We start from the raw sequence: 17,228 nt of genomic DNA, 5'->3' as shown, positions 1-17,228 counted from the left end.
GACACGGAGTCCTGGGGTGTGCCACCCCATGGATGCACCTGGAGAACGTCATGGTGAGTGAAGGAAGTCAGGCACAAGAGGAAAAAAATACTGTATGATTGCTCTTGAACTAAGCAAATATATACAACACAAAGGCTTGGAGAGAGGATGAGGGGGGGTTGCCTTGGAGGCTTGACTTGATAATAATAATAATAACAATGATAATGGTGGAATCGTTTGGAAAAGAATGGTGGTCATGGTGGCACAACTCAAAGATGGTGACCAATGCCACTGGAATTACCCATGTAGAAACTGTCGGATTGGCACATGTTTTAGTGTGTATCTTTCACTGCAAATAAACAGATCATGAAAACAACAAGGAGGTACCTAGAATCGCTTAGAGGGGGCTTCTGATACCAATTGTTAAGTCTTCTCTCATTTCCAAAATTGTGAACCCCCTTCTCCAGATTGCCGGCTCCAAGAAGAATACTTCCCTTGTGTGCACGCTTGGTTGATTGTGTGTTCCAGACAACAGTGTTGTCGCTGGTGATCCACGTGGCACAACGATGGCCTATGCAAAGGGGAGGGACGTCGAAGGGGTTGCAGCTGGTAGAACACCACTGTCGCCAGGGCGCTGATGCCTGGGGGGTTCAGGGAAGAGTGCAGCGCTCCAGAGTGCCGTCTTCAACCCAATGTTGATGGCCATTCTGTCTCACTGAGAAATGTGGACAGAGAGAGTCATTCTATCAAGTGGGTTCACGACCCAAAGCTGAGAGGGCTTGCTTATCCGATTCTGCACACATAAACACACGCCGATTCCTAACCCAAGCCCCTCATCTGAGACACTGGGATATGAAGAGCTGGAAGAACTGACCAGCTCACAGTCCTGTTCTCAAGGGCACTCCTTGTTGGTGGAAGATCTCTCACTCGTATCTGCGCGATCTGTGCTCCAAAGAAAGAGAGGCGCGCACACTTCTGTAGTCCCTCTGTTCTCTCTCCAGGTAAGCCCCGGGAGAACACAATACCCACTAGGTATCCATTTCATCCTTTCATTCAAAGATCCTGGGAAAATGAAATGCTTCCCAAAGACCCCTCGCTGTGAAAGGTGTTCTTACCAGACTCATTTAGGTCTGATGGAAGTCAGCGTAACCGAAGACAATTTGAACACAAATCTGAGCATTCTTACTATAATCATTTGGGCAATAAGAAGGCGTTGCTCTCAGGAAATTCTTTAGGTCAACCAGGTCATTCATGAATCCACTATAAGGAGGCGGGCAAAGGAGGCCTAAGTAACCGTGAAAGCAAACAATCGGCCTACATTTCTAAACTATGAATATAGCATCTCTCCTTTGCTTTCAGAAGCGACTCCAATGGCTTTGACAAATCCCCTTGAAGCTTTGGCTCACTCAGCCAAATGTTCAAAGATCATTCAAGTGACACGTTCACTTGGCTTTAGGAGAATAGTACGTGAGCCGTGCCCATGCGAACCAAGGAGCATTGCCCCGTGCTGGGTTGCGATGTCATGATAAGAAAGCAGGGCAGTTTATAAATCTATCGAAGGGGAAATTTGCCTACTTGGCTTCTCTAGGAACTTATGTCATTTGGAAGAGGAACGTCCTTGGGTTGAGGACACAGGGGTGCACACATCACTCCCTCCTCCCCCTCTGTCCTTCCCTGCTTCCCTCCCTCCCTCTCTCTCCTGGAACGCCTTACTGAACAGGTGGTCATATTTTTATTTCTGTTTCTTATCAGCACCCGATTTGCCATGGAACGAAGGAGGCATTAGTTGCAACATTCTTGTATCGACTGATCAGTTACATGGAAAGTTGTGCCTTAAAATACTCGGCCTGGAAAATACTTTCTATGTCCAAGAAGACACAATTGGCTTCAGTTGAAAGTCTAACTTAGCATTGGGAAAAAGCAACTCAATTTATCCTTCTCTGAAATCAGAAAACAGAATTAACTTGGAAACTACAAAATTTCATTTCTCTTTCAAATGTCTCAGGGGGGAAAAAATGAAAACACATGTACTGTGCCTGAACCTCACATGTTTCTGTTCTTTCCCTTGACTCTTTCTCAGAATTTTCACCAACATATAGAACGGATTTCTCTAAAAATGAAGCCTATCTCTAAGAATAGGAAGTCCTTGTGGTACCGTTGTTAAGTGCTCGGCTGCTAACCACAAGGTTAGCAGTTCAAACACATTAGCCACTCTACAGGAGAAAGGTGAGGCAGTCTGCTTCTATACAGATTTACAACTTTAGAAACCCTATAGGGAAGTTCTATCTTGTCCAATACGGTTGCTAGGAGTCAGAATTCAACTTGGTGGAAATGGATATGGTACACCCAGGAATAAATTTAACCAGGGAAATAAAATACTTTTATATTGATAATTATAATTTAGGGTGAAAGAAATTAAAGAAAGCATAAGTATCTGCATAGGAATCTTGTATTTATGGATTGGAAAACAATATTGCTAAGATGTTAGTACTGCCCCAAGTGATATGGGGAGTTAATGCAATCCCTATCAAAATTCCAACAGTCTTTCCGTCCTGCCTCCCCAAGAAATCGAAAAGCTGATTCTTAAATCTATATGGAGTTGCAGTGAAATCCAAGCAGCCAAAACAATCTTAGAAGAACAAAGTAGGAAGACTCATGCTAACTAATTTCAAAATGTACTATGAAGCTACAATAATCAAAACGGTGTGGTACTGGTATCAAGACTGACATGAACAGATCAATTGAATAAAATGGGCAGTCCGAAAGTAGAACCAGATAGCTATGGCTTAAATTCAAGTTTGAAAAGGGTGCTAAGTACATGAACGGAGGAAAAAAAATACTCTTCAACAAATAGTGCAGGAAAATGAATCAATGATCTAGATAAAATAACTAAATCCATAAACCCCATAGAACAAAACATATGGCTGTTTGGGGGACCTCATTTTGTACAGTAGATACTTAGCTATGACACAAAAAGTACAAGCAACAAAAACAAAATAGATCAATTAGACTTCACCAAAACAAAAAAATTTATCAAGGAATTGTATCAACACAATGATACAACCAACAGAATGGGAGAAGATAGTTTGAAACAATAGATCTCACAAGGGTCGACTACCCAGAATATACATAAAACCTTTATAACCCAATGGCAGAAAGATAATCCAATTTGAAAATTGGCAGAGGACATGAATATTTCTCCAAATATCTACAAATAGCCAATCAACACATGAAAAGAAGTATCAGTTCTCAAGAAAACATAAACCCAAATCATAATGAGATAACACTTCAAAGCCAGAATGATGGCTAGCATCAGAAAAATGGGGGGAAATACAAATATTGATGAAGATGTAGAGAAACTGGAACCCTCATTTCTTGTTGGTGGAGTTATAAGATGAGATAGACACCATGGATGTGTGAGTCTGGGTACATTAGAGAAACAAATCCACAGAAACTCATGTATAAGAGAGAGAGTTTTATATAAAAGGTAAGTGCATATCAAGAAATCATCCCAACCTAGTGCTGCCCAAGCCCACAAGTCCGACATTATCCCCTACGTCCGACACCAGTCCACAAAGTCCTCCTCCATTTCACAAAATACATGCAATGATGCCGACTGCAGGAGGAAAGACTAGTCAGTGGGCGTGTAAGCATTTCAGCGCTGGCAGGGGTCTCCACACAGCTGTTCCCGCACCCAGGGCTGCATAGGGGTAGGTCCATGTGGCTTCTCCTCCCGGATGTCTTGCAGGAAGTCAGCATTGCCAGTTGAAGCAGGGAACTGGCTAAGGCAGCTGCACCCTGGTCCGACCATCACAGAGCAAGAGACCTGAGAACTAGAAAGGTGAGGCTCACCGAGCCATTTATCTCTCTGCCCTTCAATTAACCCACATGTGTTTATCGGCCAGGCTGGCACAATCAACTTGAACTGTCTCAGTGGAGAACAGTTGGACGGGTCCTCAGTTAAAGACAGAACTAACATCTGATCCAGCAAATTCACTCCTAGGTGTATACCAGCAAAGACTTGAAAGTAGGAACTCAAACACAGACTTCTACATCCATGTTCACTGCAGCATGATTCACAAAAATGTCCATCAGTAGATCCAATATAGTACAACCACACCATTTCTCTTTATTCAGTCATATTGGGAAATGAAGTTCTAATACTTGCGACATGGTCAGGGAAGACAAGACGTCTGAAGAGTGTCTACATTGCCTGTGACCACAAGGACGAAGGTTGGGATGAGAGGGGCTTTCCTATCCCGTATGTGTAGAGCTCTCTCTCGCTCTGAAAAATGTGAATGGACCTCGAAAAGATTATTCTGAATGAAGTAAGCCAGACACAAAAAGGCAAATTACTGAAGGATCCCACTGGTATGAACTATCTAGATGAGGCATACAGACAAACCCTATTAGTAGTGATTAGGGATGGGGGAGAGAAAAACGGGACTGAAGGGGGACTGAATGTCATTTGGGGCGATGGAAAACTTCTGACAATGGATAGTGGCGCCAGTTACACACCATGGTGGCTCTAACTCAAGTCGCTGAATTATATAGTTTCAAATGGTTAAAAAGGAAAATGCTGTGTTATATAACTTCCACCACAATACAATATGTTTCGAAAGAAAGAATGGCTAATTATATGGGGAGTTCCAAAAAAAAAAGGACAGGAAGAAGCCAGAAAGAAATCTCAAATGGTCTCAATTTAGTTATTACATGCTACTGAGGTGAGTTGAGGCCAGAAAAGACAAACCCACAATGGACAAACTCACACATATTTTCAGAGCGAATTCTTCCCCAAAGGTGTTGGCAAGCCCCTCCTATTGTACGTCCTTCCCCACTGGTCACACGTCATACAGACGCAGACCTCCGGGTCTTCCCCTCCCCACACTTACCGCTGAGGTCTCATCCACGAAGGAGCTTCACAGAAGGCTCCCGGCTGTGACACCACGGATAAGGAGCAGGACTTTTCCTGCGTTTCCCAGGCGGTCAGCGAACATGGTCAACACACGGCCCCTCCCTCCACCCTTCCTCAGGGGACACTGTGCAAGGCACTTGGATAGTGGGAAAACAAAGCCAAGCGCACTAGTCCCAGCCGGAGCAAACGGGAATTTGAGGCAATTACCCAACTAAGTCAGCCATGAAACTAAAAAGAACCATTCTGTTTCATGAGCAGTTAAGACCCCAAAATGGTCGTAAACGAAATGGCATCCAATCTCTGATCCCCTTTGGCTACACAGCTAAGCTGTCCCACTCCAGGCTCAGACTGACAGAGCAGAGAGAGGCAGAAAGCCTGTGGGGCATTGTGTGGGAACCAGGAAGCCACTTTGACTTTGTCCCTGTTTTGTAAAGGCAGCAAAGTGCTGGGGACGAACAGCCTCGCCTGGGAACTGAATTGCGAGCCTTCTCTAGATCGCTGCTGAGAGTGGCCCAGCAGAGAGTGGCCTTGTCAAAGCTTGCAGATCATTTCCCGACTAATTCTATGAATCCCAACAGAGAGCCAAATGTGGTCCAACGCGTCAGAACATCTCACGCTTCATTTCTTCTCTTCATTCTGTCCAAAGCCTTTCAAAGTAAGCCAAAATGTAAAGCGATGCTAGCATGAATGTCTTTCATTAATCTCCCTGGCTAGTTTCCTCACAACTGGGTAGAACTCAGGTAAATCCACTGAGGTATGTTGGAATCAGTGACATTTTAGGGGAGACATAAACTTGGAAACCCTATTTGTTGTTAGTTCGTAGTGTCCATCCAGCCGACTTTGGTGAATGGGGAACCCATGTGTTTTAGAGGACCGTATTTTTGGCATACAATTCGCACATGGAAACAAGTGCACACATATAAGACGCACAGCACATGTTGGAAACAAACATCAGGGAGGGAGTTGCTTGGTTTGCCAAAAATAAAAGCCGTTTGAAGCGCCCCTTCTTCGCATAAATACGGTCTTACCGCTGCATAAGGGCTTCAAGGCTGCAGTCTTCGCAGACACAGATTGACAGGCCTTTTCGTCTGTGGTGCCACTGGGTAGGTTTGAACAGTTCATTCTGCCTAGGGACCTTAGACACCACGTAAAGCACACCGAAGTGCATGGCCTACACATAATGGACTTTTCATTCAAATGGTGCTTCCAGAGTGGGGCACCAGCCCACTGCACTAGCCCAACAGAAATCTGTCTGAATCACCAATTCAGCTTGCCTCTGACCAGGACTCGCCAAGGGTATCACGCTTGGTAAAGCAGAGGGTCTGTCAAGAAGAGGAAGTCCCTCAGGAAGATGGATCGACACAGTCACTGCAACACCGCCCACCCCCATATCCCTAATAAGCCATGGTATACCAGTTATTGTCTCTATATAACTGTCCATCCACTGTTGCATATACTGGAAAACATACACAAGCCAGCAAATATATACAAAGAGAAAGAAAAGACCAACAATATTAAAGTAAACCAGAGGGGGGGGGAAACCCTCTGTCAAGAATAAAGCAGGGATTATTAAAAATTTGACCAAATCTAAAATGGGTCAAAAGGGAGAGCAAATGACTAGGCCCTATATTTTAACCTAATTGCATCTGCCATAATGGAGTTTACAACAGTCTCTGACTGATAGCAGGGTTAGTCACATTCCATGAGACTATGGTCAGAGGAGATCCACCGGAGGCTTGATCCATATAGGGACCCTACAAATGGACTTTGGGCTCCCACTGCCATCCATAGACTTCTACAAAACGGGTGTTCACAAGTTAAGCTCTGATGCCATTCCGTCATTCAGAGTTGAATTTTATTATCATCCTTGGATCACACATACATGGCTGCTTGTTTGATTGCAAGCCTTTAAAACCCCAGATGCTATTCTTTTTGAGAGCCAGGCGCCATCTGCTTTGTTCACCACACTTTGCTGTAGCACTCAGATCTTCAGTGATCTCTTCGTAAGCGTGAACATCGAGCAAGGCCATGTCATAAGAACTCATTGTTCTTGGATTGGGGCTATGATTAAGTGTGAGCCCAAAATCCATTCATACATCAACAGTTTATATATGTCTCTGGTTCACTTTAGAGGCATCATCATCACTGTACGACAGAGAACATTATTAATCATCACCCCCCTGGGCATAAGGTAATTCTCTTGATAGTGTCATTAATTTATCCAAATGGTATGGAATTTAACATACTGTTGTGAAAAGGAAGCTGTACAAGTATGGACTGGCTCTCCACCGCAATCCATGAGTTGTTGACTTGTACAGATCAAACTCGTAAACGATGGAGCACTGTTTACATTGACCATAGGGGTTGTGATAGCGGAAGACTTCAAGTACCATCTACCATCTACCATCTACCAAGGTAAAGCCTTGCTTCTCATGTCACAATAAAGCAAGGAGGACATTCAAATTGTAAATATATGGTGCTTATGGGTCACCTTTCCTTGGACACCCACCAAGCAAGGGATCCTAACCAAGGCCCAGCGACTGCCAACTCTACAGCCTTGGGGTGACAGGCATCTGTTTCTTCTCACGTCAGGGGGTTTCAGGCTGCAGCGCAAGCATGCCCTCGTTCCTGACTGCCATCGAAAATGAAGATGTGACAGGGCCAACATGAGAACATCGTTTGTAGATAGAAAAGGTAAGGAGATGAATTTTCAAATTGCTAAGCAGTTATCACATGACTGTACTCCCTCAGGAAGAAACACTTATGAAATGAATGAACACATCCAGGAATGTACTTTGTACCTCCTACCCCATTACACTGTTGTCAGTGTCCACAGAAGAGTCTCAGAAACAAAAGAAATCCTGACTTAGCCCTCTTGATTGGTGGTTGTGCTACCTTCTTCTGTGATCCTCTTTTGCATCCTTGGTGTCTTGGCCTGGAGAGCCCAGCCGTAGAAAACCTTACGGAGTGAGCAATTCTCCCCTGTAACCACAGGGCTCGGGAGGGCCTGAGTTGGAATCCACTCGCAGGCGACAAGTTTGTTTTCGGAGTACCGTATTCACTCATAAAAACAAACAACCAAACCAAACCCATTGCCATCCATTCAAACCTGGCCCATGGGAACCCCACGCTGTGTGGTTACCAAGCAAAATTGCTCAGTAGGGTTTTCTTGGCTGTTGCCTTTAGGGAAGCCCCGTGCCATGCGGGCCAGCCTTTAGGTTAACAGTAAGGTGACCAGATTTTAACATCGGTAAAGCGGGACACCATTGATAAAACTCATATCCTGGCGACATAGCCACATGGCAGTTGAAAACCGTATACCCTAGCTTGTCGTGCATTCTTTCCCAAAATCGGGACTTTTATAAGACGCGGGAAAAATTGTTAAAAATCAGGACTGTCCCGCTAAAAGCGGGACGTCTGGTCACCTTAGTTAACAGTCCAATGTGTCACCTAGAGACCTATCAGCATGTAAACCCCAGCTGGATCTCTTCCACATGCTCACATGGTGCTTGCCATCAAAATTCTTTTTCTCGCTGTCCCCAGTGAGCTCAGGGCTCATGTGTTGACAGAAAGAAAAGAATTTGAACTTCCTGTTGCTCATAACGACAGCCTCTTCCCCTTTCCAGCTCTTCCACAGCTCGACACCAGCCCACTGCTCCCGGTTTCCTTCAGGGAGCCCCTCTTCAGAACAGAAGCTCAGCCACCCCTTGACGCCCCTAGCAGAGTTCTAAACCCAAACAGGACAGAGACATAGGAGCCAGAAATGCATTGTGGGCCTCAGAGCAAGCAGGCAGCATTTTAGAGAGCCGGCAAGAGCCCAAACACCACCTGTTTTCAATGAGTGCCTCCATTACCAAACACACATTGTTACTTCGGCCTCAAATTAGGCCAAATGCTGAACCAGCCTCCAATGCCCATGCCCCACCCCCACCCGTTCTGCCCAGCTTAGCCCTCCTGGGGGCTGGGGCCCAGCCTGCATAATCAGCTTGCCTGGGCCACATTGGTGGTCTGGCTGGCATCCACTCCTGGTGCCCTCAACCCCGAAAGCTCACTCAGCTGATCTGCTACCCAAATAGCCTCCGGACAAGTCTGGCCACATCACCAGTCGGGTGCTGCCTGTCATGAAAACAGGGAATAGGATGAGTACTGCTTTCCCTCAGGGGAGCTGCATAAAGTATCATCTAAATGGTCACCAACTCCTGGAGACCCTCTGTGTGGCATGTTCTCTTAAGGATGTGACAGTCTGGCCACAACGGGTGTTTCTCAGAGCTAGTGAGCTGTTTGGGACACACTTTCCTCCCTCTCTGTCCTGCTCTCAACACCCCGCCCTTCCCAGAAGAAAGTGGCCTGGCTTCACCATAAAACTTGGCTCACTGTCAAAATGAGCAGCCTTCCCCTCGGCAGGCGAGCAGAGCTTCTGGGGCCTCCTGGTGGGGTGAGGGAGGCTCATGGGAGGCTCATGGGAGGCTCAGACAAACCTGGTTTTCTTCACCATTCTCTTTTGTTTTGTTTTGTTTTCCTGGAGCAAATTCTTGATTCTACAGAACTCACCAAATTCTGGATAAAGTGAAACTGCCCATCTGGCAGCATCAGCATCACTTAGGAGCTTGTGAGACAAGCGGAATCTGAGGCCCCACCCCAGCCCTTCGAACAAGGATTTTCAGGTGATGGACAACTTCATTGACATCGGTCTTGGCTGACCTTGGCGTCTCTTCAGTTCCGTTCCAGATCACCAAAATAAAGTGAACATCGCAATAAAAGCGAAGCACATAAAGGTTTTTGGTTGCCCAGTGCCTACAAAAGTTATGTGGACACACTGTAGCCAATGAAAAGGGCCTTGGTGCTGCTAAGGGCTAGGCCCTGGGCTGCTAGTTGCAAAGTGGGTCGTCCAAACTCACCAGCAATTCCCGAGGAGAAAGATGAAGCTGTCTGCTTCCGTAACGATGCAGTCTGGATGACCCTAGGCAGGGTCGCTATGAGTCTGAATGGACTTGGTGGCAGGGGCTGGCTTTTTGTTTTGTTTAGTTTATTAAGTGTGTGGTAGCATGAAGAAAAAGGTTGAACTATTGTCAGAATGAACAAAATGTGACACACGGACATGAAGTGAGCACACGTTATTGGCAAAATTGCACCAATAGACTTGCTCAATGCAGTGTTGCCACAAACTTTTGACTTGTTAAAAAAAAACAAAAAACACAGAGTCGGCAAAGTATAAGATATACCCATATGAGGGACTCAGAGAAACATGTTCCAGCCCAGTATCGACTACTTACGAATTTTGTGATCTTAGGACAAAGTCACTAAAATCTATGAGCCTTCGGTTTGCAGAAGGCTATGGATGGCAGTGGGAGCCCCAAAGTGTGAGGAAGGAATCAGACAGTGCCTGGCTATCAGATAGAATAGCATCTGGGGTCTTAAAGGCTTGTTTTTCAACAAGCAACCATTTCCACATGGAAGAAGCACACCGGCCTGTGTGATCCAAGAACTGTAAATAATAAAATCCAAATCTGAAGGAGGAAATGGTATCAGAGTTCAAATTCCAAACATTCGGCTTGCAGAAGGCTATGGATGACAGTGGAAGGGCAAAATCCATTTGTGTGTCCCCACAAGGCTGAAGCCTCTGGTGAGTCCCCTCCAACCATAGTCTAGGGATGTGAATAGCCTTACTATCAGGCAGAGAACATTGTAAAGGAGTTTTTAGCAGATGTAGTCCAGTTAAAATGTAAGACCTTCTCATTGACCTCCCTTTTGACCCACTCTAAAGTTGCTTCAGTTTTTAATATTCCATTCTTTCCTTTCAATTGAGGTTTTTCTGTTTTGTCTAGTCAGTGCTGTTGGTTTTCCACGGTTTGTTTGCTTCCTGTTTTTGTTTTGTATAATTTCCTGTATATGAAATCCAAGATATCTCTGACAGAGACAGTAATTGAATTTAGAATTGCCTACAGTGCATGGCAGGGGAGGGAGGGGGATGGGGAATTCCCCCATTTCCTACAATGAGTGTGAGAAGGAAATTTTATGAAGTTGATTGTGGTGATGATTGCATAAGTCTTCATAATGTGATCGCATGATTAAATTGTATAAATGAAGTACATGCCAACAAAACAGTTTCCAAAAATGTACAACTGTAATACCGTGGTAGCCCTGATGGTATACTGATTCTGAGTTGGGCTGTGATTCACAAGGTCGGCAGTTCGAATCCAGCAGCAGCTCTGTGCGAGAAAGAGGAGGCTTTCTACTCCTGCAAATAGTTACAGTCTAGAGAACACTCAGGCATGACCCTGGACTATAGAGTTTCTATGACTCAATATTGACTCTCAAAGGCAGTACGTTTTCTGTTTTGGTTTGGTTTTGGTATAATACCATTAAATAAAGAACATCTCTCAGTCTTACTGTGTTCATCTGGAAAACGGGGAATGAAATCCTTGCCTCACGGGGTTGCTGTGAGGACTAAATGAGAGTGTGTAGTTCTCTCCCAAGATTCCCTGGGTGGCAGCAAAGGGGTGATGCATTCAGTTGTTAACTCAAGTTGGAGGTTTGCGTTCACCTAGAACCATCTCAGAGGAAAGAGCCGGCGATCTCCTAAAATAGCATCAACCGAAGACCCTATAGACTTGCTTATTTTCCCAAGGAAAAAAGGAAACATTCACAATACTGGAGGGAGTGGGGGAGACCTCAGTGGAAGGATTCCCTCTGACGTGACTGGGGCCCCCAGGCATTGGAGTCCATTTGATGGCCGGTGTAGGGCTCGCTCTCGCATTAAGCGAGAAGTAGGGATTCTAACATGCTTGCTTGTGCCTTGGATGCTTCGGGGCTGGTACTGGGGATCACCGCCCCCTTTGGTAATCCTTAGGCCTAAACTGGCAGTGCATGTCCATCTAAGCCAGTCCAACCTACGTCCATAAAGAAAACCAATAACCCCAAGCCAGAATATCAGCTCAAACTTCTCAGCACGCTCACTTTGTGTGGGTCAGAAAAACTTTATATTTAAGATCTATATGATCATATTTATATTTCAACTCTCAGTTTCAGAAACGGTAAGTGGGAACTCGCCCAAATTGGAGCTCTGATTGTCCTAGGCATGGGAGCCGTGTCTGCTCAAGAAGTGTGGTCCGGGTGACAAGATGACAAAGCACTGGCCTTTAAGGGTGCTGGTGAAAAGCTCATTCTGGTGCTGACCAGCAACTGGAACCCCTGGATGGCATGCTAGTTAATCACTCCACGACAACACAAAAAGGTAGTCAGTTTGAACATAGCCGGGGATGATTCAGCAGACAGCCAATCTAATTCCGAATGAAACGCAGTTTGACTCTGCACACATGGCATCCCCAGGAGTCAGAGTGGACTGGACACCACCACCATCACAAGCTGATGGGACGGCCCAATGCGGCCTCTATGTGTCAATACAATGCAAGGATCTGTCTCCTGCCAAGCACCACACCAAAATGCAATTAAGTTGATTGCATAGCAACCCAATAGGACAGGATAGAACTGCCCCCGTGAGTTCCTGAGACTAATCTTTAGGAGAGTAGAACGCCTCATCTTGCTCCTACCGAGTGGCTGGTGGTTTCGGACTACTGACCTTGGGTTAGCAGCCCAATGCATAAACAGTATGCTGTCATGCACAGAGGGTCCTTATTGCAGTCAGATGCCAAGGCATCAAGTCAGACTCCTGGCAACCTTAGGAACAACAGAATGAAACTCTGCCTGGCACCGCATCGCCCTCAGCATGTTCAAATCCATTACTGTGGGCCCTGTGCCAACCCATCTGACCGAGAGTCTCCCTCAACCTTGCCTTGTCCCCTACTTCACCAATGTCCCTCTCTAGCTACCATTTCCTCTAGATAAGGCTTCAAAAATCAGCCAGTCGAATGATATTTGGCTGTGATGCATAAGGTTGTCATTGGCTGATATTCAGAAGTAGATAGCCAGGCCTTTCTTCCTACTGTGTCTTAGTCTTGAACCTCTGAGAAAACTGTCCACTCTGGGTGGCCCTGCTGGTAGGTGGAATGCAAGTCACCACAATCCGGCAGATGGGCGATAGTCACAGGTGCCACCTGAGGTGCCCGCAGGACTGCTGGAAGACATGCCTTCAGAACCCATTTCTAGGCCATGTGAGAAAACCCTCCTTTACAATAAGCATGCTGCTTGTTTCTGAGCAAGACTACCAACCTAGGAATTCCAGGAGGACTTGGCTTCCCTGCTTGGTAACAGAACCCTCTGGCTAGTGCTCCAAATTTGGCTTTCAGCAACTTCTGGCTTTTGAAAAGGTTGGAGATATGCCTGCGGTGGGGGGAGCATGACTCCAAGAGGGCCTCTGGCTGAGCAGGCAGGCAGCCCTGCTGCGAAGGGCTCTGGGGGAAGATGAGACCGCCAACAGCCTGGGCTCGCCTATAATGGCAGCCATAAAGATGGTGGCTATCGGGTGCTGTCAAGAACTTTCGGATTGAGTGTGACTTCGTAGAGCCTGACTCAGGGTTCTCTTGGCTGTAGTCTGTGTGGGCACAGACCTCCACATCTTTCTCCCATGGAGGAGCTCAGGGAATTGGAACTGTCAACCACCGATTTGCAGCAGATTGCTTAATGCTTGCACCACGAGGACTGCATCTGTAAAGATTCCAAACCAGCCAAGGTCACTGCCATTGAGTCAAGGCCAATTCATAGCGAACCTCTGTGGAATTCCCAGACTGTGACTGTTTGCGGGAGGATAGAAACTCCAGTCTTTCTCCTGATTGGGCCAAAAAGGACCCTAGGGAGCAGTGTCACTCTCTAACACAGGGAGCTGTCATGAGTGGTCGTGAACGCGACTCCCATGGATTAGATGTTTGGGGTTTGAACTAGGAAATAGTGGGAGCAGTTATGTGAAGGCTGACTTCATAGGCCACTTCTTGGCCACTGCTACCAATTCAAACCAAACCAATTGGCACTGAGTAGATCTCTATCCACGACAACATCATACAGCACAGTGCTCGCAGGGTTTTCAACGCAGTGTCATGTTGGAAGCAGATTGTCAAATCTTCCTCTGGGACACCACTGGGGGAGTTCAAACTGCCAGCGTTTCCATGAGTAGCCGAGCAGTGAACCGCGTGTGCCACCCATGAACCCCCTGGCCACTGCCATGCTTGCTGTGCTCCATCCAGCTGCTACTGAGTCATAGCCATGCTATCGCACGAGAACTGCCCCACCGAGTTTTAATCTTTATCAGCATTGCTTGTACTTCAAGATTGATTTTGCCATGTCCTTTTTGATGATGAAACAACCCCACACCACCGTAATAAAGCAGATGCTTTTCTGAAAGGAAATATGATTTTCTGAAAGTGAGGAGGACTTGAAGCACTTGCTAATGAGCATCCAAGATTGCAGCCTTCACTCTGGATTGCAATGCAATGGAAAGAAGACCAAAATCCTTACAATTGGACTGATAGGTAACATCAGGATAAATGGAGAAAAGGTTGAAGTTGTCAAGGATCTTTGTCTTGCTTGGACCCACAATCAATGCTCATGGAAGCAGCAGTCAAGAGATGAGTCGCATTAGGTAAATCTGCTTCACAAGACCTCTTTAGAGGACTAAAGGCCAAGGATGTTACTTTGAGGGCTATGGTACTCCTCACCCAAGCCATGATGTTCTCCCTTGCCTCATATGTATGCGAAAGTTGGACGTTGAATAATGAATAAAGAATAAACATGCATTTGAATTGTGGTGCTGGAGAAGAAAGTACCATGAACGGCTAAAAGGACAAACTCTTCTGTCTTGGAAGAAGTATGACCAGAGTGCTCCTTAGAGGCAAGGATGGCAAGACTTCATCTCACATACTTGGGACATGTTGTTAAGAGGGACCAGTCCCTGGAGAAGGACATTGAGGTAGGTATTTTATTGTGCCAACCTGGTCAATAAACACATGTGGGGTTAATTGAAGGGCAGAGAGATAAATGGCTCAGTGAGCCTCGCCTTCCTAGTTCTCGGGTCTCTTGCTTTGTGATGGTCGGACCAGGATGCAACAGCCTCAGCCAGTTCCCTGTTTCAGCTGGCAAGGCTCATTTCCTGCAAGACATCCCCAAAGAGAAGCTGCATGGGCCTACCCCAATGCAGCCCTAGGTGCTGGAGCAGCTGTGTGGAGACCCCTGGCAGCGCTGAGATCCTTACACGCTCACTGATTCGGCTTTCCTCCTGCAGTCGGTGTCATAGTGTGTGTTCTGTGAGATGGAGGAGGACTTTGTGGATTGGTGTCAGACATATGGGTTAATGTTGGACTTGTGGGCTTGGGCAGCACTGGGTGGGGATGTTTGCTTGATGTGCACTTAACCTTTATATAAAACTTTCTCTTATATATGAGTTGCTGTGGATTTGTTTCTCTAATGTACCCAGACTAACACAGACATCATGTTTGGTAAAGTGGAAGGGCAGGGGGAAAGAGGAAGCCCCTCAAGGAGATGGATGGGCACGGTGGCAGAAACAATGGGCTCAAGAGTAGGAACAGTGGTGAGGATGGTGCAGGACCAGGCAGGGTTGCCTTCTGTTGGGCGTAAGACCTCTATAGGTTGGAATGGACTTGATGGCATCTAACAACAACAACAACAACAAAACAACACTTTTTACTGAAGCACATCTCCAGGTGTTTGTCTCCCATGGAGCTGCTAACGCATTTGAATTGTCCACCTTTCAGTTAGAAGTCACTCTCTTAACCATTGTTCTACCAATAAAAATTTGTATTGGCTGCATTTCAACAAAACCCAAACAGACCCAAAGCCCACCTCTCGACACAGAGCAGTCAGGGCAAGTGAAGGGAAATGGGAGACTGGAGCAGAGTAGGGGCTGCGATTAGAAGATGGTAGTGACTGCACGTTTGCCCGTAGAGCTCCTCCCTGGGACACTGTGCACCTGTATGCTCACGTGCACGCACCTGCACACGTGCATACGCGTACACACACACACACACACACACAGCAGCAGCAGCAGCATGGCAGTTCATTGCTACCATTCCCCAGAACAGTCTGAGCTAAAGCATGAGCCACTTTTACCTGCTGTTGTGTCACTTTGAGGCCTAAGGTGCCCCGATCCAAGCCATGGCCTTTGCAGTCACCTCCGATACGTGGGAAAGGTAGACATGAATACGGAAGACAGAAACCCGGGCCGTTGAATGAGCATGCTGGAGCAGAATATTGCAAGGCCCCCGGGCTGTCAGAAGAACGAGCAGAGCAGAGTCCTTGGAGAACGCGTGAGCAGAAGGGAAGATGGCACGGACTTTGGACATGGTATCAGCAGAAACGAGTCCCTGGCCACGTGCCTCGTCCTTGATAAAATAGGAAAAAGATGAAAACCATCCAAGACCTAGATTGATGCAGTGGCTGGAGGCTCAAAATAGTACTGAAGAGGAGGCTAGAGGAGGACTGGGCAGGGATTGCGTTCTGTTGCTCTGGGCCAGTGCCAACTAGACAGCACCCAACCCCCTGGGGACTCATGCGAATGCACACAGCACACCTACCCTACACTTGCTACGGGTGGTGGCACCAAAGGAAGTACTCCCTCTCTCCCACGGGGCAACCCAGAGGAGTTCAGCTAAGCTTCCCCAGTCCACGTGGAGCAGGAGCAATGGTGCCCACAGACAAGGACTACTTTCAAAGCCAATCCCTCAAAGCATTACCTTAAAACATTTCCCACCCCACCCGCAAAATGTGACTTATTAGGTCATGCTATGGTCTAATCTCTTGTTAAATTTGAAACCATTCAACCCCGCCCCCCAAATGAACTTGAAGTATGAAAAAGTATCTAACGATCAGAACACAGGCAGGCCAATTCCTCACCACCACCACCGCCTCCACCCCCGAGTTATTTGGTTGTTTATGTTTTAGAATATCTCTTGGCAACACTTATGAGTCTTCAGGGATATTTTAGCTAGAAACATCTGAAAACTCCCATTTCCAGTGGAAACCCTGAGAGCGACTTCAAAGGCTCTGCCATTTAATCCCTGAGGAAACAGTATATGTTTGTGCACTTTGGAGTCTGCCGAAAACCCTTTCTACTATTTAGAGCTTTTCTAGGCTAGAATGGCATCGTAAGGGAGTGAGATTCCCGTCACTGGAGATGGGCAGGCCAGGAACAGGCAACCACTGTTGAAGAGCATAAAACCTCAGGATTCAAGAAGGACCGAGTTGATCTTTAAGGACCCCTAGGAGTCTAGCCAGGCTCTGTCTAGATGGAAGGTGATCGTATTGATCTCGAGGACATGCTACATTTGGGAAGCCCTGAAGCTCAATGTACATTCCTATTCCTGACAAAATTGCTGATGACTGAGACATGGCTCCACTTTTCCATCCCGGATGCAGCAAAATTCCAACT

The sequence above is a fragment of the Echinops telfairi genome, unplaced genomic scaffold (assembly GCF_000313985.2).
Source record: "Echinops telfairi isolate 266 unplaced genomic scaffold, ASM31398v2 ScPeMD7_20;HRSCAF=75, whole genome shotgun sequence".
Classification (NCBI taxonomy): domain Eukaryota; kingdom Metazoa; phylum Chordata; class Mammalia; order Afrosoricida; family Tenrecidae; genus Echinops; species Echinops telfairi.
The sequence above is the reverse complement of the archived record's forward strand: the minus strand, read 5'-3'. Positions refer to the sequence as shown.